Source organism: Paroedura picta, chromosome 2, assembly GCF_049243985.1.
Source record: "Paroedura picta isolate Pp20150507F chromosome 2, Ppicta_v3.0, whole genome shotgun sequence".
Classification (NCBI taxonomy): domain Eukaryota; kingdom Metazoa; phylum Chordata; class Lepidosauria; order Squamata; family Gekkonidae; genus Paroedura; species Paroedura picta.
The window spans coordinates 11,694,212-11,718,093 of NC_135370.1; positions in this window are offsets into that span (position 1 = coordinate 11,694,212).

The following is a 23,882-nucleotide window of genomic DNA, read 5'->3' on the forward strand; positions in this document are numbered from 1 at the left end:
TAAAACTGCCTTTTAAATTACCTATTGTCTTTAATAACTGGTATTGCATTTCTTTATTTCTGTTTCTTTTCCTCTAAAGGATCAAAGACAAAGGAAGACGGGTTCCATGAATTATTCACATTGATGGGAACCTTATCTAACGTTGATAACTCTTATAATAATTTATAACACTTTTTTTAAAAGGTAATTTCCATGCTAATTGATTTTTTCAATTAGCATACATTAGTGTATTTTTTGTTATTGCAATTAATTTAATGCTTTAAGAATAGTGGGCCTATATGGATCAAAATGAACTTTTATATATTTATTTTTATTTTAGCCATTTATACCCTGCTTTTCTCCCCCATGGCTAAGTTTATAATATCACTCTCCTCTTCTCTGTTTTATCTTAATGACCTCATGAAGTGAGTTAGGCTGGCCTACTATGACCCAGGAAATTTCCATGGCAGAATGGAGATTCAAACCTGGGTCTCAGTCAACACTCCAACCACTGCACCGAAATGCAGTACATGATTATAACTTTGACCAACATCAGTCAATGGAGAGTCTTTATTGAACAGTTAAATGCCCTAACTGAGACTGTTAAATTTTACCATCCATATAACCCCAGCCTTTCTCAATATTTTTACCATTAAGAAACCTCTGAAACATTCTTCAGGCTTCAAGCAACCCCAGAAGTGGCACAGGTGTGCAGAATATGGTTGGGAAACATAGCTATGTACATGCACACCTGAGGCCCCACCCCTTTCCACCCCCTCCAGGCCCATCATTGGCCATTTGCCAAGTGGGTTGACATGATCATATTTGGTCAGGTCATGTCACCTGATTAATGTTTAACAATTTTTAAAAAAACATTAAACATGACTTAACTTCCACCCATTCAGGAAACCTTTCCAGGGCCATCAAGAACGCCCAGGATTTCACAGAACCTTGCTTGAGAAAGCCTGCTATAACCATAGGGGGAAGTTGGGCCTAAAATCTGGTGCGAAATCTAGTGAGAGCCATGGCAGGGATCCACAGCCACTATGAGGCAGTGAGTCCCTTTTGAATGATGGCTCAGGATGGCGGGTGCAATCACAAAATGGCTGCATCAGAAGGTGGAGCCAACCACAAAATGGTTGTCACCAGAGGCAGAACTCACCACAAAATGTCAGGGAATGACGTTATGCATAATTCTAATAGTAACTCTGCAACATTTCACGCAGAAGCTCTGCTCAACAGGCTGCCTTTCAAAATGGCAGTCAGGCATATCTCGGCTGAAATAAGATGTGGCACTGTGCTTTGGCATTAACATGGCCACAGCCGTTATTAAGAACTCCCAACCCCTCAGGCGGTTGGCCCGTCACAACAACCATAGACCCAAAATCCCCACAGACGGTTGGCTGCACAGCTTTTGGGGTCCTTAGGCATCCTGGGATCTGCCCTTTTCCCAGCTGGGAGAGCGGGCCCCTTGCCTTTGTATCCCCCTCCTCAGGAAGTGACTTAATGGGGCCAACAAGGCGCTCACCTCCTTTAGGCACCCCATACGCCTGGCCATGAACTCCTGGCCTCCCAGCCGGGTAGACTGCACTCATTAAGGCCGATCTCTTACAGAGACTAGAAGACTGCTTAGTCTTCTAGCCCTTAAAGGTAAAGATAAAGGTATCCCCTGTGCAAGCACCGAGTCATGTCTGACCCTTGGGGTGACGCCCTCTAGCGTTTTCATATCAGACTCAATATGGGGTGGTTTGCCAGTGCCTTCCCCAGTCATTACCGTTTACCCCCCAGCAAGCTGGGTACTCATTTTACCGACCTCGGAAGGATGGAAGGCTGAGTCAACCTTGAGCTGGCTGCTGGGATTGAACTCCCTGCCTTATGGGCAAAGCTTTCAGACGGCTGCCTTACCACTCTGCGCCACAAGAGGCTCTTCTTCTAGCCCTTATTGAGGGCAATACCTGGCCTCAGGGAATCACCTAGCATTGGCATAGCCTATGATGAAAGGATTGCAAGCTTGAAAGAACCAAACAGTAGGTTTGAGAAGAAGAAGAACTGGTTTTTCATACCCCACTATTTGCTACTTGAAAGTGTCTCAAAGTGGATTATAATTACCTACCTGTCCTCTCCCCACAATCGACAACCTGTGAGGTAGGTTGGGCTGAGAGAGCTCTGAGAGAACTGTGAATGGCCCAAGGTCTCCCAGCTGACTGCTTGTGAAGAAGTGGGTAAATCAAACCCAGTTCTCCAGCTCAGAGGCCACTGCTCTTAACTGCTACACCAAGCTGGCTTTCAGTTTGATGAAACAAAGAAACAAGTTTCTTTCAGCGGTACCTGTAGCTTGGTTATTTTTCTTAGTCTTTTTCTTCAGCCCTTTCAATATTCCATTAACAGAGTTATTGAAGAGCTGGGTCCTGGGAAAGTGTAATGGCCATTTTCTTGTTGAACTGATAAAATGGAACAGCAAGGCTTTTAACCATTTTTGACAAGAATAGTGCCCAAACCTTTATAACACAGAGCAGATAAGCCTTCCCCTTTTTATCTTTTTTTTAAAACCAGAACAACACCTATCTTCAGAATACTTAACGACCCTAATGGACTCCCTGCTTAAACAACAGGCCTCCTAACCCTTCTCCTACCCAAATCCAATAGCTTTCATCTCTGCCAGCTGGCCAGGAATTAAATTGCCAAATTACTCCTCTTCTCCTCTTTCAACATGCCTGTTCACTTTTTAAAAAGTGATTGTCTTGTGGGCGTGTAACTTGTAAATGTCTGACACAGAGCCTTTGGTCTGGTTACTCTCCCTCAACCTAACCTACTTTATAGGGTTGTTGTGAGGATAAAAAGGAACTGATTTTGGTCTCCATTGCTGAGAGAAGCAGACTATATATGCAAACAAACAAACAAACAAATAAGAAACATGGACCTGGGGGGCTCAACCTGCTGATCTCTATGACCCCTGCCATCTTCACAGAATCTTAGAAAAGAGAGCAAATCAATAGTACACTGTTTCAAACTTTTTGTCCATTCAAGTAGAAGAAAAAGAAGCTGGCTTTTCTACACTGCTTTTCTCTACTAGAAGGAGTCTCAAAATGGCTTACCTTCCTCTCCTTACAACAGGCAACCTGTGAGGTAGGTGAGGCTGGGAGAGCTCTGACAGAACTGCTCTGTGAAAAAAGGTTTAACAGGACTGTGATGAGCCAAAGTGGAGGAACAGGGAATCAACCCCAGTTCTCCAGATTAAATGCCACGGCTCTTAACCACTAGGCCATGCTGGCTGTCTATACAACGCATACATACATTCGCTAGAGTGGCAGATTATACACAAAAATGGCATTTCCCCCATACCACTTCCACGGACCGCCCCTCCTTGAGAAGACTCATTTCACGCTTAGGAGATTTTGGCTGGGAAAGAATTCCCAAGTTACCTGATAGGAAAGCGAAAGCAGCTTTACAGTCTGCAAAGGCTGTTGAATCGACACTGCGAGAAGCTGAAGGTCGCCATCCTGGTTGGCAGACAGTGCCAAATTGATATTCAGAGCAGCTGTCCCCTCCACATCCACCTCAACGCTTAGCCCAGGGGTTGGCAAACTGTGGCCCTCCAGATGTCCATGGACTACAATTCCCATGAGCCCCTGCCAGCGAATGCTGGCAGGGGCTCATGGGAATTGTAGTCCATGGACATCTGGAGGGCCACAGTTTGCCCACCCCTGGCTTAACCCTTCACGAGCAAGGCCTGTCGTTTGACTGAGAATTGGATAGAAAGTGACAGGAGAGAGGTTTGCTCTATGTATTTTTCTGTAAGATTATCTGTACTCAACTGAGGGAGCGAACGGATTTTCCCTCTTTTTACAAAATGACAATGTTTTCAAAAGAAATTGTTTTTAATACGAGTCGTATATCAAAAGAAACGTGTGATACCTAAGCACCGGCTCTGTCACCCAGCTAAGATCCAGACAGTGGGGTCCCCCTCTATGGTACTGTTTCTTCCAACAAGGTCGGGACCACCTGACATTTCACATTTCCTGCAAGCCATGGTCAGGATTCAGGCTGAGCCCCGCTTGCAGAGTCCGTGATAAAGACGCATCCGAGATCCAACAGGTAGTTGTAATCCAAGGAGGAACTTTATTTAACAGAGTCTACATAACAGCAGAAGCAAATCAAGATCTCCTAAGCAAAGATCTTGACAGTAACAGGGGACAAGAGGCACGTCAGAACAGGTATAGGTTTCTCTCAATAAGGGAGGGGTACAGAGGCATTTCAGCGGGAGAGCAGGAGGGCACCAAAGGTGCTAAGGTTCACAGGCTTGCCAGATGGCCGGAATCTAATCTCTACAGTTACGGCCCTGTTGAGACTAGGTTGTCTATGCAAGGTTGTGGGAATAAATTGATAAAGCGAAGGAAGAAGACTCCCACTGGGAAAGTAGGGGAGTCCTGGAGCCTGAAGACAGATTTACAGGTTTACAACCTTCGACCTTGCCAGGCTTCAGGAAACGAAACTAAACAGGCATGAATCGAGGTTCATGACAGCCATTTCTTTTCCATTCACCTCCTGCTCAGTGGCCAGAGTTGCTATGATGGGGGGGGGGGTGAACTAGGGGGATAAAATTCCTGGGCCTTAGTCATCACTGGGACCATCTGGGCTGAACAAGTTATGCAGCTTGTTTTTATATCATATTTGCGCTAGAATGATGTGAGAGGGGACCGGAGGGAATCCTTAGGTTGGATCCAGAATGCTTTTTCATTGAATCTCATCTAATCACTCTGTCATCGATTACTGGGCCTCAGACCAGGTCTTTGCCTTTACAGTTTTGTCATTATCCTCCCCAGTTCTTCAGTGGCCCAGGTTCCCCTTTATGCACAGACTGTCTCCATTCACTTGCTCACAAGTCCTATGCCTTTCAGACTCTAAGTAAATCCCCCTAATGGCAGCCTCAGTGTGCCAAGTTCTAAAGTCCACCCCTTTGGATGCACCATCCTGCAGCTAACCATGTCCCACGGGGTAGGAGGGGCTCTGGGCTGAAATGCTCCCTCTTGCCTTTGAATCTGGGCATCAGGAGGAGTTGGGACACTTGGGGAAACACTGCCTCTACCACCTCTCCGTCCAGCCTTAAGCTGAAAGGCTGCCTGCCTACATGCTTCCTTCTGTACCGTCTGCTTGTCATCCACTCCAGCTGAGCGTCACCCTCAGGAGCTGCTGGTGGGGGCACACCTTCCAGCCCCTTTGGCCCATTGTCTGCTCACTGGAACCAGGTAAGTGCCTCCTTGGCTCCTTCTCTATGTCTTCACATGCATCTTTGCTGCCAAATGCCCTCTTGGCCTTTTCAGCATGCCTTTTAACTCCTGCAGCAGGATGTTTAGGTCCTGCCCTTTCTCTGGTGGCTATTGCTCCCCCACAACCCCCACACCCCTGCTTCAACACGGGCTACCAGCAAACTCCTGCTGCCTACCAGACTCCACAGGCCCATCTACCCTAACACGCAGCTTTAACACAGCCATATTTATTTATTTATTATATTTATATACCACCCTCCCTTGTGGCTCAGGGTGGTTCACAGGAAACATGAGAACTATATCACAGATACAACATAAGTTCAGTAACTGCATCAATTAACAATAACAGCATCAACAACAATAGAACTGTGTAACAGTTAACATTTTGACCATAACCCTACAGGATTTTTGCAGATCTGGATTGCCCCCACGATGTGATTAATGGGCATATCTGAACTGGGAGGGGGTCTGTCTGGATCACCCAGCCTTGGCCATCCTCCCAGGTCTCCCAGCTCAGTCTGGGACCGATCAACTAACCCTCCCCAAGTAAGGCCGACCGACCAGCCAGAGATACGACCCTCCCAAAAGACGGGTTAGTGGAATTATTATTCCTACTACTACTACTACTACTACTACTACTACTACTACTACTACTACTACTACTACTACTACTACTACTACTATTATTTCGATTTATTTCCCGCCACTCCCAAAAGGCTCGTGGTGGGTTACAGTGTCTTAAAACCCCATTAAAACTCCCATTAAAAGACTTAAAACCCATCACAGCATGGCGGCGCAATAATAAAATCCCCTTCCTACCCCCCTTCCTAAAAAAAAGGGGGGTGGAGGAGAAGGAGGTCAATGGTGTTCAAGAAGAAGCCCGGGGGAGAGCAATCGATGTACCACAGCAGCCCCAGCCTCAACCAAAGACCTGGCGGAAGAGCTCCGTCTTGCAGGCCCTGCGGAACGTTGAAGGGTCCTGCAGAGCCCACAGCTCACCCGGGAGCTCATTCCACCAGGTGGGGGCCAGGACCGAAAAGGCCCTGGCCCTGGTTGAGGCTAGGCGTGCTTCCCTAGGGCTGGGAACGACCAGAAGATTCTCAAGCGCAGAGCGCAGAGCCCTGCAGGGGGGCATAGGGTGGTAGGCGGTCCCTCAGGTATGTGGGTCCCAGCCCGTGTAAAGCCTTAAAGGTTAGAACCAAAACCTTGAACTGGATCCGGACGGCAAGTGGTAACCAGTGCAGCTGCCTCAGTACCGGGTGGATGTGGGCCCTCCAAGGTGTGCCGGTGAGGACCCTAGCAGCTGCATTTTGCACTAGCTGAAGTTTCCGGATCGAGGACAAGGGTAGGCCCGCGTAGAGCGAGTGGAATGGATGAACAAGATGATAAAAACAATGTTACACAAACTGGTTCACGGCCAACCCGGTAATTGGGACCTCTACATGGACCCTCTGTTATTTGTGATACATGAGATGCCCCAAACCTTCACCGGATACTCTCCTGTTGAGTTACTGTACGGGTGAAAGCCGTGCAGTATCCTAGACCTGGTGTGCGATCAGTGGGCACTAGAACAGGGGTAGTCAATCTGCGGTCCTTCAGATATTCATGGACTACAATTCCCCTGAGCCTGGCAGGGGCTCAGGGGAATTGTAGTCCATGAACATCTGGAGGACCACAGGTTGACTACTACTGCACTAGAAGATCCAGAGCCAGCTGTCCCCGTGCATCAGTATGCTCTGAGAACACGGGTGGTGTTCTGGAGAGACAGGAGATGAGGAGGGCATTGGAGAGTGAGGAGGACAGAGAGAGAGACAGCCATGGTGTAACGAAGGGTGAAGGTGAAGGAAAAGGGAAGAACACAGGGGAGAGCAGGGGAATGAAGGTGACAGAGGGGTGAGGCGAGAGGCGAGAGAAAGAAAGTGGGCATGGAGGGAAGTTGGTGAGTGTGAAGAGAAAGGGGCAGAGAAGAAGATGAGGGTGAGGAAACCCCTAGTGAGTCTTCATAGCTGTTGATGGGAAGTGTGAAGTAAGTAACACCCCCCCCCTGTAACTAGCAGTGAAGCCTCCCCAATAAATCCCTTTTAGGCTGGCACAGAAGCCTCTGTCTGCTTATTGGACTACTTCTCCATCCCCTCCCTTGCTTCTTCAGCCCCATCTATACTCCCAGCAGCCACTCTCCTCTCCGGGTCGGGTCGGTTGCCTGACAGAGTCCAATTAATAGAGCACTCGGATCCCCTTGCATCGTGAATTACTTTTTGGACCCAACTGGATACTATTAGATACTTACTAGAATTTCCGAGAGTTGATTGGTCAAACTGACTACACTCCTTGCAGAGTCCCTGATGAAGATATCTTTCTCGAAAGCGAGCAACACACCAGGTCTGATTTGGACTCTCATACTGTAATAGATTTTATTAATAAAGGGCATTGCATCATTCTAACCCTCTTTGCATTTCTCTTCAGTATGCATCGGCTGATGGGTCTTCTCCTGGCCCTATCTATGTTGCCAGTTCACTGACCTCAACCAGATGCTTGGCGGAAGACCTCCATTTTGCAAGCCCTGTGGAAATGTGCTAGTTCTGACATTTGTCCATACAAACACAGCTTTTGGGATGTTCTGATAATTTGTTTCCTTTCCCAACACTCCTCATCACTCATTCAGTAGCTGGAGCAGAGGACTGGAAATAGCACCAAGTATGAACCATTTCAATTGCATATTCATTTACTTCATTTATCATCTGCCCTTCACGTCAGGACTCAAGGCAGATTAGAGAGAGTGAGAAGAAAGCTATGCAATAAAGACCGGCATAATACATATAATGAACAATGCAATCAAACTGGATCACGCAATTACAGAGCAATGAATTTAAAAAATATATATTTCCCATCCATTAGATTTCACAATCAGAGGACAAGGATCCAATAAAGTGGATTCCACAACTAGAAAACAAAACAATAGAGTTAGTACAATGCATTCAATAAACAGTACGGGGGAGGAGGGGAGGAAAAGGAAACTGCCTGAAATTTTCCTCTGCTAATTAAAATTGAAACTTTATAGAACGGGCCCTTCCTGAAGAATTCTGTTTCCCCATATTGCTATTCCCCTTATAAGAAGCCCTAATGAATAGATCTGTTTTACAAAGTATGCCTCAAATAAAAGTTTCTGCACAGATGCTCCGGTCAGGAGGCATGGTGACTGAGGGAGATGAACTGATTAGTGTGCTTTTCCTCTTGTAATTTTAATTTTGACCAATATAAAGACAGAGCTAATTATTCTCATAAGCCTTGCACTTGCTTTCCACCTCACAGACACCGCTGTGAATCAGATATGAGCTAGTTTGGCAGTCAAACTTTAAGGAGCAGAAAGAAGAATGCATCTGTTCATTTCATTATTGCTCTTCTCTGACTTCAGACATTGACTTTTTAACGTATTGCCTGTTTTAGCCAGTGGTGGAAAGGGCTGTCTAGTCACAGCTGAAGTCTGGCAACATTGCAGGGCTTTCGAGGCAAGGGACGTGCAGAGGTGCTTGGCCACTGCTTGCCTCTGCGTCACAGTCCTTGTTCCCTTGGTAGTCTCCCAGACCTTTTCCATCCCAGGAACCAGCCGTTGCAGATCAGGGCTAATCTCTGCTTCTGCGTGACCTTGACACCAAAGCGCCCAGCCCTAATTGACAGGCCTGGCTTAACTCAGATCCCTCATTTGCCCTGTGGTCCTTTTTGCCCTGGGCATTAATGGGGCCTATGCTGGGCCTGGGCTGTGTGCCTGCAGAAGAATTGGGCCATTCTGGCCTGGTTCTTCCCCACCTGTGCATGGGTATGGTGCCCTGGACGGGTCAAAATAATGCCATGGTGGGGCATTTTTTATTTTTAAGACTGCAGTATTGCGCTGTTATGCAATAAAAAGGTAAAGGTATCCCCTGTGCAAGCACCAAGTCATGTCTGACCCTTGGGGTGATGCCCTCTAGCATTTTCATGGCAGACTCAATTCGGGGTGGTTTGCCAGTGCCTTCCCCAGTCATTACCGTTTACCCCCCTGCAAGCAAGCAGGGTACTCATTTTACCGACCTCGGAAGGATGGAAGGCTGAGTCAACCTTGAGCCGGATGCTGGGATTGAACTCCCAGCCTCACGGGCAAAGCTTTCAGACGGCTGCCTTACCACTCTGCGCCACAAGAGGCTCAAAGGTTGTTATGCAATACCACATTCTTAAAAATAATCTTTTTAAAGATCCATGCTGTCCCGCAGTTCAGTGGAACTTCTCCACCCTGGCTGCCGTGTTGGAGCACAATTCTGGGGTGGATGGCTTGCAGTTGGTCAAATGCTCCCCTGTTCGGGAGCAGGAAGAGACGGGGCAACGTGCCCCAGCCAAAACACCAGGCGGCAGCTTGGCTCTAGGACCTCTGTGCAGTAAATGTCCCATCCAAATACTGGACGGTACTGCCTAGTACGGCCTCTAATAAGATCGGGCTAGATCATGGACACTGGCCAGAACACTACACAACTAAAAGAAGCAGTGCAAGAAGGGAAATCATGGTGACAGTTGTGTCATAGGATCACCAAGAGTCAGACTCAACTGAATGGCTAATATCAGCAGCGGCAGCTTGGGCTATCCAGGGCTGAATCTGCACTTCCTTTGTTTACTCCTGTTGAATTCAGATTGATTTGAAACAGAAAGTGCTCTGCGCCATTAGGGGAGATGAGAGAGGGGAGGGCGGAGGATTTCTCCTGTTTTGAAAGCCGGTGGAGAAACAGCACGAGGGCTCTGTCACTAACAAGTGCGGGGGAGCTGGGGAGGGAGCTGGGGAGGAAGCCGAGCAGCCAGCCAGCCAGCCAGCAGCCTCTCAGAGAAGAGGCAAATCTCTGCTGGTTCCAGAGCACAGATTCCCGGGAGAAGCAAAGAAAAATTCTTGGGAGGAAAGTTTCGCAACCAGGAAGCATTTGAACTGATGCCCCTAACAAGCAGGGCTTTGGAGGCTCGGCAGCAAGTTAGTTCAGGGAAAAGCTGAGAGCTGCACCTTTAGTCATGCGATTTTTAAAATATCGAGGGTTAAAAGCATTCCAGGATATCGTGAGGAAAAGGTAGGGTCACTCCATATCAATCATGTTTGTTGCAGAGGGAAAATTTAAATCTCCCAAAATCAAAACGGTAATCGCATTCTGTGTAGACGGCAGGGACTGAATCGACCTGGGATTGCAATAAAAGCTCCGTGTGGACTTCACCCAGGTCAGGTTATTGTCCTTTTAAAAACAGACTTCTGATATCCAACTAGCCTTAAATTGACAGTGAGGGACAGATGTATGCCCTTTTTTCTCTGCAGTGTGCTTTATGGCAGCTTTGCAGCAGTTTTGCAGTATTGTGTCAGCCTGCTTTCAGCAGCAGCTTGTTGCTGTTTTTCAACTAAAAGATGTAGAAGGAGCTGTTATCAATATCCGATTGGACGTCAAAATACTTGTGACAAAAGCCTTCCTAGTACCAAAGTTCTAAGAAAGGTTCAGTGTATTGGCTGCTGAAAATAACTTCCCCGGAAATTTTCCCACACCTCCCTTTCCACTGCCATTCTTGTTTATTTTTTCTCAGTCCCTCCGGTGTATGACTGAACCTCTCTTGAAATAAGATCATCTTTGGTTCACCCTTTTATCTGAAAGGACACATCCTTAGCTGCAAACCAAAACATCATATTTTGAATTTTTGTTCAACTTACCGGGTTACTGTGGCCAAAATAAGCTGAGAATTTTCTTTTGGTAAAAACAATAAATAGTAGAGGGCTGATATTTTCCACTGGAAAGTTGTTTGAAAACTGGAAGACATGTTGGATTACACCAGGGAGTCCATGTTCACTGCGAACTACAAGAGCAGAATCCATCTCCCTGTTGGAAGAGTTGTACAAGGCAGTGAAGAAATGGGTAGGCGCTTCAGTGGCAAATCAATCTCCGAGCAGCTCTGCTGGCATCTGAGGAGCAAGATTTTCAGAGGCAGTAGCCAGACTAGAATCAACAACTTTATAAGGCCACAAGGGATTTCATTTATTTATAGAATTCATTAAACAACAACAGTATATCTTGCTGCAACCCTCCAAAGACAAGCCCAGAACCCTCGTCCATGATCAATCCTCTATCAGTCATTCTCAAGGGGGCATATACGGCCTCCTGGGGGATCCTGGCACTTTTGAAGGGGGCTGTAGACTGGAAAAATATTTATTTATTTCACTGTATTATATTTATATACCACCCTCCCATATGGCTCAGGGTGGTTTACATTGAAAAGCATGAGGAAAGATTGGGGGAGCTTGGTCTGTTTAGCCTGGAGAGGAGACGACTGAGAGGGGATCTGATAACCATCTTCAAGTATTTAAAAGGGTGCCATGTAGAGGATGGAGCAGAGTTGTTCTCTCTTGCCCCGGAGGAACAGACCAGGACCAATGGGATGAAATGAATTAAAAAGAAATTCCATCTAAACATCCGGAAGAAGTTCCTGACGGTTAGAGTGGTTTCTCGGTGGAACAGGCTTCCTTGGGAAGTGGTGGGTTCTCCATATTTGGAGATTTTAAAGCAGGAGAGGCTGATTCTGTGAAGGGTCAAGGGGGTGGCAGGTGGCAGTGGATGAGCAATAGGGTTGTGAGTGTCCTGCATAGTGCAGGGGGTTGGACTGGATGACCCAGGAGGTACCTTACAATTCTATTATTCTATGATTCTATGAAACTTCCACAGTACAGTACACTATACGTATACATCTTGATTTGAATATATAATATTTTAACAACAGGAAATATATCAAAACTGTTTCTTCTGTGGGCACAGTTGAGGGGGCTTCTGAGCTCCAGTTGGTGGTTAGTTCACTTGTCTCGACCCAAAACCTGATGGAAGAGCTCCATTTTGCAGGCTCTGTGGAACTGTTTTATCTCCATCAGGGCCCTGATCTCCTCCGGGACCTCATTCCACCAGGTGGGGGCCAGGACTGAGAAAGCCCTGGTTCTGTTTGAAGTCAGAGCTTCCCTGGGGAAATGTGAGATGGGGAGCCCAAAGGGTTTATTCGAGGGCCTGGTAAGTGATCTGATTAAGTATGTTTTTTGACAAGCAAGAGGATATTAATGGCTCGAATGTTCAATCTTTGTCAAAGGTAGAAAAAGAAATCATTACATCTGTTCCTTTGTATGTGCTTGAATTAATGCATTCAAGGGGGGGAAAAGAATGCTCGTGCTTCTCTTGGTCGAAGTGTACACATAAGGAGCCACAAAGGAGCCCATGAGAGTGGGCCTTTAGATATGTGAGCCCCAAGACCTGAAGAATTCCTGGGTAATCACCATCATGCTTGAAAGGAGCTCAGAATTTCAGAAGTTGACAGGCAGACAATGAAACGCCCCAACAAAGGTTTTGTCTAGCTCCTGATAGCACATGAGCTGCTCCATGATGTGCCAGCTGAAATTTCCAAATTGTTTGCAAAGACAAGCCCAAGTAGAAGGCATTACAGTAGACCAGGGGTAGTCAACCTGTGGTCCTCCAGATGTTCATGGACTACAATTCCCATGAGCCCCTGCATGACACTATTAAAAATTGCGCCCCTCGCCATTTCTCACCTTCATGAATTCCCGCTTTCTTCTGCTTCTTTTTACTGCTTCCTGTCACTCTGCATGGCTGCCTGAAAGACGGGGGAGAAGGAAGCGCTATACACGCGACTCTCCCCCAGCCTGTCACTCATGGCAGGCAGGCAGCCAATCACATCTCTCCCTGTTTTAAAGGGACAGTGATACAAGCGGGGTTTTTTTTTTAAGTGAAACTTCTCCATTGGGATGCATATGCATCTATTCATTTTAATAATGCCATAGAGTTCCCCCTCCAAAGCCTTGAAGCTCAAGAAAAAACATTGTCACAACATTTTGGGGGGGGGGGGAGGTCTGGGAGGCATGCTTTGTGCATCAGCTGGTGGGGAATTTTTTTTTTATCTGCCTAGGTGAAGCAACAAGTATTCGTTGTTCCAGGCAGTTTGCTCCAAGAAAAAAAAAAGTTCCGGGTAGAAGAGAGAGGGAGGTGGGCTCGAGGGCAGGCACTGGAGATGGAGATCACGCTACTTTCTCCACTTTGGTAACACATGTATGCTTGGTATGTGGCTGCTGGTTGCTCTTCTCTCGTTCACACAACATGACTGGGGGAAGCCACTTTTTGGGATTCCCCAGCTGTTGCTTTAAAATGGAGGATGTAGCTGCCGGTTTGCTGCTGGGATGCTGGATGTTAGCAACGTCATGCAAAATGCCAAAAATATGGCATCTGCATAAGGTGAATATTTCACTTTTTTTATTGGGTGTGGAACAGCTCCTAGAGTGTCACTATTGATGCTTTTTCTCCTACCGCTGATATGAACAAGGTTGGAGGTAGGAGATTGTCATCAGTCAAATGCCTGACCCTTGCCACCAGGTTTTAATGCAGACTTGAGAGGAGCACAAGAACAAAAGTCAAATGGATCATGTGAAACACTTTTCAGGCACTCTGTTCCAAGAAGAGTATGGCTCTTGGCTATCGTTGTAGTCTTTGGGTTGGGGCAAAGAAATACCAAAGGCCAGCTCTGCTGCTTCTCCACCCATCTCAAAAAACGCTTCTGTTTACAGGTGTTGTGCTGCTTGAAGGATAGAGGTAATAAATGAATATGGCTGTGAGTTATAACTGCCAAGTCTGAGTAGAATGAAAGCTCATCGAAATGAAAAAGGGATTGGTAGTCAAATCGCCCAGTGATTTATAGGCAGCAGAAAGGACGGCAGTGTCTATCAACATTGGATCCTCAAGGTTTATTTTAGTCGAATGCGGTTTGATGTGACAGCTTTGAAATGAAAAAGGAGTTTGGGCTGGCCGATGGGTGATATATGACAACAAAACATTATACGCTTTCAGAGGGGATTTGTCAAATAAAGCATCTCATGAATATGTTGCTTGTGTTCCTCTTTAAACTCTCTCTTTGTCGAGCATTTAAACAAGGGTGAGCCTTTAAAATCAACTGCATACCTTTCTCATTCTGACATCGTGGTGGGCGGGTGGGGGAACGTCCTGTTGATAAATTGCCAGTCCTGCTGGAGCAGTGGGTGCGGAATAAAAACCACAAGCTTTTTGAAAAGAAACGAGGACAAGTCCAACCTCCAATAAGCTATGTGACTACAAACTTCAGTGAGATAAATATATCTAAATATAGTTTAGAAAGCTGTTCTGTTTCTCCTTATGCTACATTCATTTAGGCCAGACGATAGGTCCCTGCCTTAATTCACCCCTTTTGGCCACATAGACCCATGCCACAATGACTTTGAGGCTAGACTTCTGTAATGAACTCTACATGAGTCTTACCTAGAAGATAACACAAAACCTCTAGTGCAGGCTCTCTCCATCGGGGTTTCATGAAGGTTGGTGAGAGAGAGAGAGAGCTCTGGCATTCGCTGGCAGGGGCTCGTGGGAATTGTAGTCCATGGACATCTGGAGGGCCGCAGTTTGACTACCCCTGGTCTAGACTGTGAAAAGCCCAAACTGCCTGCATGTGGAGATGTGGGGACTCAAACTCGGCTCTCCAGCTTAGAAACCGCCACTCTTAATCACTACACCAAGCTACTCTCACCTTCCAGTTCCAGTGCAATGCAATATCCATTACTACACATATTCCATTTACCCAAAGGGTGAGAAATTTTGGAGAGGTACTTCCTGCATTTTGATTTCCTATAGATAAGAACTCTTTTCACATTCTTATCTAAAGGAACAGACTAGAATGAGAGATTGCTGAATTACAAGTTATTAATAGCACTCAGAACAATGGAACCCCCAGGGCTTAACAGAGTTATTGGGTTGTTATCTTGCATGCTAAGTTACTAAATTCTGGCAACTTTTAATTAACTCTTTTATTACCCCAGGTAAGAATTTGTATTAAATGACCTTAGAAAAAGAAAATTAACTATCTTCAGAAGGCCTTCAGTGTGGGGGGCAAATGTGAATCATGGGTCAGGGAATTCAAAAAAATTTAAGGCAGCTACTGAGAAGGCCTGCTGTTTTTCCCAAAAGGCACATTGTTGATTCCCACAGCAGACTCTCCCTCGATGACCTCAGAGAGTGAGACAAAAGAGACCTTCAGATCCAATTTACATGTTTTCTTTAAGAATCAGTTACCTTCACCAATTAACATTTTTTCAATATTACTTTTTATGTCCCTTGCCTATAAGCTATAAATGTCCTAAGGGGGGGGGGGGCGGTAGAATAGCCATCAACAGCAAGGAAAACGAGGGAAACCAATGACAATTTTAGCATATGGATTCAGAAGGAAGAACAGCTGTATCTGCTCACCCTACTTATACCACAATCTCATGGGCAAAATCAGCTGACTACATGGAGCTTTTAGCAGAGCAATAGAATCTTCAGCCAGAAGCCATAAAGGAAAGAGAAAAGGTGGGAATATCTCTTTAACAGCTGAATAAATTCTGGGCTGAGTGTGTCCAGAGGAGGGCAACAAAGATGGTGAGGGGTTTGGAGACCAAGATGTATAAGGAAAGGTTGGGGGAGCTTGGTCTGTTTAGCCTGGAGAGGAGACGACTGAGAGGGGATCTGATAACCATCTTCAAGTATTTAAATGGGTGCCATATAGAGCAATGGTCCCCAACCACCGGGCCACGGCTCCCTCACCCCGCCCCCCCTCAGTGAGAAGCTCGCCAGGTCATGAGCAAATCGCCCCAGCCAGGAGTGCAAATGTGCATGCGCTACAGGCCCACACATGCGCGAAACTGCCGCGCGTTTGCGGCCCCGCCAGGCGCAATGCGCATGCGCAGCAGGTCCGTGCATGCACGTTTGTGCGGGAGCTGCCGTGCATGTGCTGGGCCCTGGGTCGCCCTCCCCCCCACCCCTTGGTAGCGGTCCGCAACTGAAAAAAGGTTGTGGACCGCTGATATAGAGAATGGAGCAAAGTTGTTCTCTCTTGCCCCAGCGGGACGGACCAGAACCAACGGGATGAAATAAATTCTAACAAAATTCTGTCTGAACATCTGGAAGAAGTTCCAGACAGTTAGAGCGGTTTCTCAGTGGAACAGGCTTCCTCGGGAAATGGTGGGCTCTCCATCTTTGGAGATTTTTAAACAGAGGCTGGCTAGCCATCTGACCGAGAGGCTGATTCTGTGAAGGCTCAAGGGGGTGGCAGGTGACAGTAGATGAGCGATTGGGATGTGAGCGTGCCGGGGGTTGGACTAGATGACCCAGGAGGTCCCTTCCAACTCTATGATTCTATGATTCTGTTCTTACTCTGTGTTAGGACTTTATGACTATACTTGGTCCTGCGTCCCTCCAGAAAATTAGAAAAACAGAGCATTTGAAAGTATGCAGTTATTAGTTACTTTTGTGGATGAGGGACGGATCCAGATTCACAGCATTTTGAGGTTTTAAAGAGATATTCTTTACTGGGAAGATTATACAGAAATATGTATCAATCTGCTTCAGTCTCCTTACTAAAGCAGAGTACAAAAGCTTACAAAGAAACTACATTGCAACCCCAATGGCTGGCTCAAACAGACTACATGCCTACACAGCAGCAGACACTCACTGAGCTTCTGTTCCTGAAGAAAAAGGAAGTGGGCAGAAGCTGATCTTAAACAAAGGAATCCCCAGGACATGTGCTTGGGGTTTTTTTTTCCATTGCAATTTCACCTGTGATCACTTGAGGCGCTAGTGAGCACACAGGGACAGCTCAGCTGCTTAAACAGTTTAACAACAGCCCTTCAAGGCTGACTTCACCAAATTACTTGCTGATTGCCATTCCAACACTCTTTCACAGGACTTTAGCCTGGAGTAGGGATGGGTGATTTGGCGCGCTTTGGCCACTTTGGCGATCACGGAAGCTCAAGTGCCCAACCCTAGCCTGGAGCGTGGCCAGAGGCACTGAAGACCAAAAATCAAGGAAATTTTCTCCACGGTTCATAGCTTTGATTGCCAGATATGGCCTGGCAACTAGCAGAAGGAGAGGTACTGGGGGGTAGCCACTGGCAACAGCATGACATCACTTCTGGGAAAACCCTGACGTCATACTTCCCTAGGAATCACTGGAAACTCTATGGTAAGACTCTATGGAAAACTTGAAAATGACGTCATGCTGTTGGCCGGACAACAATTTTTTCAGAAGGAAATTCTCCTGCTGCCGCTCCACAAGAAACAGGAGTATGGAGGGTGGCATCCCCACCCCTGCCCAGGTTTAAACCCCTGGGTGTCAGTTTGATACTCTGAAAGGAGCCAGGTCAATGAATCCAGACCCAGCTTCCGTTTTGGCATATTTGTTTAATTGTACTTTTTAAAGCTTTGAGACCCTCTTGGGGAGAAAAGTGAGGTAGGCCTATTCAAATAAATACATAAAATCAATACTCCTCAGCCGTGTTGGGCATATGCTGCAAATCAGCAAGGGCAGGATTTCTTTCATGCTACTGGTGTGTATTTTCCTGTGAAATGAAAAGTGGGCGGCCGTGCATCAGAGGACTGAAAGAACAAGGCTTTATATCTACACATAGAGGATAGCGGTGCCTTTACATGTCCCCCCAGGTGGGCTGATTACAGCAAAAATGCAAGCAGTAATGGTATCACGGTAAAATTAATTTGGCCTAATTGGCTTCCCTCCTCTGGGCATGCTCTAGAAATGAAGCAGATTGCTGTCGAGGCTGCAGCAGTGTTGACGGATGGGGCAGTGTACACAGGGAAGCGTGCTGAAAAGCGGAGGGGAACGGTCCCCTTCTGAAGCAATTCCTGCTCCAGTGCAATAGAGGAGAGTCAGCTCGCGGCTTTAAGGTAGAGGAAGGTGGGTGCCAGGAAATGAGCTGGTAGAAGAAAAATACACATCTCTTTCACAATCCCAGCTGGGAAGGTGGACTTGGTGAGATCTGTGCTTCTGGGATCTCCTACAAGCACACTCAAGTAAAGCGCAAGAGAGCAAGAGAAGTGGGGATCTTCAGCCGCTTTGGCTCCCAGACAAATCATTCTGTTTATTCAAGCTTTCAGTTGAAGTGCTGCATTGTTTTAACTGTTTTCATGGGCTCTATCCAGAGGATTTTATTATTATATATATTATTTTAGGCTGCTTGCTGTTGGTTTTATGGCTTGCCTTGTGGTTGGCCCTCCGGAATTTTATGAGGGTTGTTTGGATGGTTTTTATTGTATTTTGATTTTTCTTGATGAGCCAATTCGTACAAGTCTCCGAACGGGCAGTAAATTAATTTCCTAAATTAATGACCCACTTCCCCAAGGGGCTGCACGCACACAATAGGTTAGATGTCATCAAACATCAGTTGACTCTAATGACCTGTATGGGCATTGGGAGATTATAAGAGTCAGGGTGGACTTTTAAGATGTCCCCACTGTGTATGGCTATGCATCCCCTGATGTATGAATGCCAAACAGTTCCGATTCACTTTTTATTAATTTTGCTTCCCTCATTTTTAAATGTGTGTGTGTAAGAAGGATGCAAATGACATTTTTAAAAAAAGAAAAGAATCTATACCTGGTTGGATATAGTTGACAGAAAACAAGGGCAGTCAAGACACTGGCACAGGGGTAGTCAAACTGCGGCCCTCCAGATGTCCATGGACTACAATTCCCATGAGCCCCTGCCAGCATTCTCTGGCAGGGGCTCATGGGGATTGTAGTCCATGGACATCTGGAGGGCCGCAGTTTGACTACCTCTGCACTGGCGTGAACATTCCTGCCTCCTCACCTTGATAACCTTCCCTCCCCAAATTCTTCAGGGCGGAGATTTTCCACTGAGAGCCTAGGACTACTCAGAACCTTTCAGTTTAGCATGCAAATTAATTTGTACAAAGACTAATTTCCTGACACTGAAGTTCATTCAATTTATTTACTTAAACTGCATTAATTCACCACCCTGACCTTTTGAGCCACTTACATTGTCTCAGCTGACAACGGCGTGTCGTTGCACCATTCCTTCTTAATCAAGCACATGGTTGGCCAAACTCTGAGAACAGGCAGAAACGTGGGGCGGAAAGGCATTTATGGGTCCTAACAAACATTCCAGCTATAGGGCTACAACAGCTGAACATTTAATGGGGCACTAAAGCACCTAATTAAAAATTAGACATGAGCTGCACTTCAAACCAAATCCCCATCTCATACAGAAGCATTGTCAAACACAAAATCCAATGTATCTGCAAGTAACCTTATCCAACCAGCTTTCTCTTTGCGTGGCCATGACTACCGGAAGCTACCTTATACTGCATCAAGCCGTTTGTCTATTGAAATCAGTAATGTCTACTGCCAGCAGCTCTTCAGTGTCTCAAGCCAGGTAGAGGTCTTTCAAACTACCTATGACCTGTTCCTTTTAACTAGAGACACCATGAATTGAACCTGGGACCTTCTGCGTTCAAGGCAGATGGTCTGCCACTGCTCCATGGCTCCTCTTTTCCCTGCATGGTGCTGGGGTGGGGGGAGCAACAGTGGGAGGGCTCGTGGAGTTCTGGTCCCACTGGTGGATTTCCTTGATGGTTCCTGGGTTTTGGCCACTGTGTGACACAGAGGGCCACTCCGCACGACTTTAATGTAGCAGAAGGCTTGCAAATTGTAATCCAGGCATATCCGTTGCAACGTATGTGTGTGTGTTTTTTTAACCTGTTCTTAAAGGGAAAGGGGCTTTCCCGGGGCATGATAACAACCCCCCATTGGCTGTACGTTTGATTGATGGTCAGGGGTGGGACAAAGCACAGAAAAAATCGCTTCCTGTCTAGCAATTTTTGCGAGACCGGAAACCTGTGAGAAATGAATGAAACGCTACGATGAATGAATGAATGAATGAATGAATGAATGAATGAATGAATGAATGAATGAATGAAACAATTCCACTACAAAAGCAGGTATGCGTAACGCCGAAATTGCACTTTTAAAAATAGCATTTCCGCTTTGTGGGACCAATTGGCAACTTTGGTCCTTGTGCGGAAAGGCTCAGAGTGTTGGACTGCATGGGCCACTGGCCTGATCTGACATGGCTTCTCTTATATTCTTATGTATAAGAATCTTATACCAACCTCAGCTTGGGAGAAGGGGAGGTGATTAATTTTCCTGACTCTGCAAATCTGTCTCAAAGCTAGGTAATTAACATAGCAGACAACCATTAAAAAAAAAAAAACAACCCAAAAGCATTCATATGTGAAAGTCAAGTTCAGTTATCTATCACTATGATTTATATTTAAGGAAGCTTTCAGCAAACAAAGCACCACCACTTCAGAAGGAACATAAAACGAAGAATCAACAAATGTAACATTTTTTTCCATCCTCTGGGAAATGCATATTCAGAGCAAGCTCTGACTGTGTTTGCTTACAAAGCTCCATCGAGAACACAGAGAGCTTTGCACACTTAATAAATCCCAAGATCATTGTTCCAAAATGAAGAGAAAATGATGACACTTACAACTGCAGTGAGCTCACAACTGTCAAAAGGAAGCACTTTTTTACACAGAGTGATTCAAAGGAGGAAGTAACTGCCAGAGGATGTAGTGATGGCCACAGGCACTCATTGTAAAAGGAGATGAGACCAGTTTATGGAGGTCTACTGGTGACTAGCTACAGTGACTAGCCATGCCAGTCAACCTTTGAATCCTGATGCCTGGAGGAGACACAAGGGGAAGGTCTCAGCCTCTCTGCCTTGTTGTTGGCCCTCCAGAGGAACTAGTTGGCCACTGTGTGAGACAAAATGCTGGACTAGACGGACCACTGGTTTGCTCTAGCAGGGATCTTTTTATCTTCTTATGTTGTTAGTACTTATTTGAATCCCCTTCACTGAATCCCCTCTAGGTAGAACCTGGAGGTCTCCTGCTATTACAATTGATCCCCCTAGAGAAAATGGCTGCTATGGAGGGGGAACTCCACGGCATTATATCCTTCCCAAACTCCAACTCTCCCAAGCCCCCCCCCAAAAAAAATCTCCAGATATTTCCCATGCCAGGGGTGGTAACCCTATTCATTGGCAAGCATAAACCATCCGTGACCGTCATATATGTCCGTTGCATTATTAAAATGCTACCAGCAAAGATACCTGTTTGTGAGGTGCTGGTTTTCTTTTTTGTTTTGGCTCAGTCTCTTCTGTATAAAAGTCCAAATATGACAATATGATAAGTTGTATCCCCTGAGGCAGAGATTCCCAACCAGGATTCTGGGGAAACCTGGGGTTAAGTGAGAACCCCCTAGGGGTTGCATGGCCTTTCCCAGAAGTTCGGATGGCCACAGACATCACTAGATGTCACTGGAGCCTACTTCTCCTGTTGCTCTACAGGCCTCAACTCTTTCTCCATAAGGAAAATGGTGATTGATTGATTGATTGATTGATTGATTGATTGATTGGCTGGCTCCAGCATCCTACCTCCGTGTCCACTTCTCTGAAGGGGCATGTCACCAATTCCGAGATTCCCCAAAGTCAAGAAGTTGACAAAGGCTGCCCTAAGGGATTCCCTTCCCTTCAAAAGCCTTATAGCCTAGTCCCAGTGATCCACAACAAGCAGCCCATGAGCATTATGGTGTAGGGGTTAAGAGTGGCAGAATCTAACCTAACTGTTGATACCGTTTTAATGTTTTAATGGGGGTTTGAGGGGCTTATTGTGCCGTCATGAGACAACGTTTGTCGAAAGTGGCCGGATAGAAGTCAAAGTATAAATAGATATAAATAAATAGGAACCAGGTTTGACTTCCCCACTCCCCCCCCCCATGAAGCCTGCTGGGTGATCTTGGGCCAGTCACAGTTCTCTTGAAACAACCCCACATGCTTCACAGGGGAGTGGGGAGGGGAAGAGACTCCTTACTGTAGCAAAAAGCAGGGTTTAAAACACGGGTAGTCACAATGCGGCCCTCCAGATGTCCATGGACTACAATTCCCATGAGCCCCTGTCAGCATTCGCTGATAGGGGCTCATGGGAATTGTAGTCCATGGACATCTGGAGGGCCGCAGTTTGACTACCCCTTGTTTAAAACAACTCTTATTCTGGATGTCCATGACACACTCCTCTTTTCCTATCTCTTGGAATACTTTGTGGCTTATTTTGCTGTCCAGATATTTGGGCACCTTGAGTACTGGATCTCTGGCTGGACGCTGGAGAATGTACTTTTAAACTCCTGCTTTAGCTAGGTGTATGCCCCTCACTTTTTAAATTTTAATTTCATTTCAGTGTTTCAGAAATTGCAACTATCATTATCGTGAAATTTCAGGAATACTCATATCACTATGGGAATCAGATTTGAATAGCTTGGAGGGTGAGGGGGACTTGTGCATGAGTAGACAAGGCCTCTGGCTACTGTTTTCAATAGGCTTTCAATACCCTTTGTCAACAGTGGAAATGTAAAGCATATTCAAGGAGCTGCAAAACTTTCAGTGGAAATGCACAATGGCATTCTCTCTCTCTCTCTCTCCCTCCTGCAACCTGTAAGGTCTGTCATTGTAGGGCTCTACCGCTGTGGGGCTTCAGCTGTCCTCCCTCCCCACCAGGTAGTAAATCCAATCAGCCTGAAACCATCCTGAAATGTTGTGCCATAAACTTTTGTTAACCCCAAAATGTTGGGAGTGTACTGGGTTATTTCAGGTATTCAGATCCCAGAACAGGAAATTTCAGGCTTCATTTCATTAAAAAATATATATATATCTGAAAGCTCACTCTAATTTTATCATCTCATTCAATGTCCTTTTTCATTTTGTTTCTCTACTTGAGTGGAAATACATTGCATGGGGCATGTTGAGTCCTTGGAGTATGGCATATTTAATATTATTTACCCCGACCTGGATAGCCTAGAGGAGTTCAATCTCATCAGATTTCAGAAGCTAAGCAGGATACACAGGTCTTCCTAATGGCACACTGTAACAGTATCATAAGAACATAAGAAAAGCCCTGCTGGATCAGACCAGTGATCCATCTAGTCCAGCATTATGTCTCACACAGCAGCCAACCAGTTCTTATGAAGAGCCAACAGTAGGGCATAGAGTCTGAGGCCTTCATGAGAACATCAGAATAGCCCTGGTGGATCAGAGCAGGGATCCATCAAGTCCAGTATCGTGTCTCACACAGCAGCCAGCCAATTCCTCTGGAAGCCGACAGCAGGGCATAGAGGCTGAGTCCTTCATGAGAACATAAGAAGATCTCTGCTGGATCAGACCAGTGATCCATCTAGTCCAGCATTATGTCTCACACAGCAGCCAACCAGTTCTTATGAAGAGCCAACAGTAGGGCATAGAGTCTGAGGCCTTCATGAGAACATCAGAATAGCCCTGGTGGATCAGAGCAGGGATCCATCAAGTCCAGTATCGTGTCTCACACAGCAGCCAGCCAATTCCTCTGGAAGCCGACAGCAGGGCGTAGAGGCTGAGTCCTTCATGAGAACATAAGAAGAGCTCTGCTGAAGAGACCAATGGTCCATCTAGTCCAGCATCTTGTCTCACACAGTGGCCAACTGGCTCTCCTGGACAGCAACCACAGGACATAGGGGCCAAGGCCTTTATAAGAACATAAGAAAAAGCCTGGTAGCTCAGACCAGTGGTCCATTTAGTTCAGCATCCTGTCTCACACAGGTAACTCCGGAGGGCCAACGGCAAGAAATAGAGACCCAGGCCTTCCTCTGATGTTGCCTCTCTTTTTGCTTTATTGCTAGTGCAGCAACTTTGAGT